General features: G+C 39.7%; 1 pseudogene; it reads left to right on the top strand.

Moving 5' to 3' along the window:
- Positions 1-715: 715 nt before the first annotated feature.
- On the top strand, positions 716-1,965 carry LOC149111600 (uncharacterized; annotated as a pseudogene).

Raw genomic sequence — 1,965 nt, 5'->3', positions numbered from 1 at the left:
TACTCAGGTCAAATATTCTGATGGGATATACGATCTCGCCATGTAACTAAGTAAATAACAGCAACATGAAAGAAACTATTTGGAAATTTCCTTTTCCTTATAGTTATAAACTGAGTTTTCAGCTCTAGCAAGAAATTATTATAAGCTCCAGCGCTTAAAATAGATTAAATGTTTTCGTTTTAATTAGGTGTCCCTTACCCGATTGTATTTTAATACAACACACTTAAGAGTGCCTAGGCCATTATGTCATTCACGTGAATTTACATCCGGATGTACAGTTGCTACACTGAAACGATTAAATTTTGCCTCAGATTTCGTTGTAACTCCCATCCGGTCCTCTGAAATCCAGAAATGACCACATAGATCTAAAATTCTAATTTTATGCAAATTTAAACGCTTTTTATTTTGTAAAGCAAGTTTAAGAATAGACCTCTTTAGCTTGGGCGGTTTGTTTTTCCATTGTAGACCGCGTGATATTCTCTAGAGAATTTTTCTTTTATCAATCTTAAAATTATTCATTGATGTACTTGCGACTTTTTAAAAATTTGAAAGCAACAATTCTCCAACCGGAGCTCCAACAGGGGCTCTAACGTGAGCCTGCTCTCAGGCTAACTAGGAGCCTGCAACTACTCCATATTCCTGTCAAGGCGTTTTCACAGACCGATCTATTTTTAGTTTGAATTTACCGCGAACTCAGGCCCCGGTGGGAACCTCAATGACCAATCACGAGCACGGACTCAGTATTTTTAACTGACGTCATCATTCCACCGGAAGATTACGTTGACATGCCCACCTCAGGTCGCAATGTTTTCCTTACCGATGCCCGCTCATATAAACCGGAACTGATCTGTTTCGCGGGAAGAGAAGCCTAAAAATAGATCGGTCTGTAAAAATGCCGTGGCATAGGCTTAGTATGGGAGTTGCACGCTTCTAGTAATGGGCTCCTGTTCTTGGACATTATCTGTTCCTCAAAGCTCACGGGTTTCCTCGAGCTATGCTAGCGCTCTCGGAAAACTGTTTGCTTCTCGGAACAGATAATGTCCACGGACAATTATCGGAGCATATTTTCTTTGCCAAATGGAGGCTATTGTTTATTTTGGTAGAGTTGATTTTCTTTGCCAAATTTAAAATAAACGAAACTGATTGAGAAACTGGCTTTCGGAGGAGCGATTTGACATTTAAAACAGTGATTCCCGAGTTCAGGCGATTCTGGAATAAATACAATCATGATATATCCAGTAAGCATTAGTCAGATAATTATTCCTTTATCAAAAAAACAATCATGAAAGACCGTCAAATCTTGGAATTATCTTTTTGTAAAACGAACGACTGGAAGGGATTAAAAAACTTGTTTCTAGTGGATACCCTTCCTCATTTGTACAGAAGCTCACGAAAACAAAAAGAGCAACAGCTACCCAAGAACCCACACACTAATTTAGATCAACTGCGGTTTTACCCTATATCAAAGGTATATCAGAGGTTCTTCGCCGCTGCCTACAACAACAAGGCGTACGCACTGTCTTTAAATCTGACACAACTCTTAGATCCTACTTACAGCGACCTAAAGACACCCGTGAACCAACAAAACAAGACAGTGTTTTTTATAAGATTCCTCGCGAATGCAGTAAAGTGTATATCGGAAAAACAGGAAGAGCTATGCGAGAAAGGATAGAAGAACATGACAGAGACATACGGCTTGCTCGTACACAAACCTCCGCAATTTCAGAACACGCCAACGAGACGGGGCATTTACCCATTTGGGAAAAAGAAAAATTTATTGATTGTGGCCCTGACTGGTACACACGAAGGGTCAAGGAAGCTATCCATAGAAGACTTCATCCAAATAACATCACTAGAGATAGTGGAATCGAAATTCCTGAAGCATGGATACCTACAATCAGAAAGCATAACAGCCGGTCAGTTAGAACTTGATGCAGACCTATTAGGGAACGTTTAGTCTTGTAA

Source organism: Orbicella faveolata, unplaced genomic scaffold (genome assembly GCF_042242905.1).
Source record: "Orbicella faveolata isolate gen_17 unplaced genomic scaffold, um_ofav_v1 contig_2, whole genome shotgun sequence".
Taxonomy (NCBI): domain Eukaryota; kingdom Metazoa; phylum Cnidaria; class Anthozoa; order Scleractinia; family Merulinidae; genus Orbicella; species Orbicella faveolata.
This window is presented reverse-complemented; position numbering and strand designations above follow the sequence as displayed.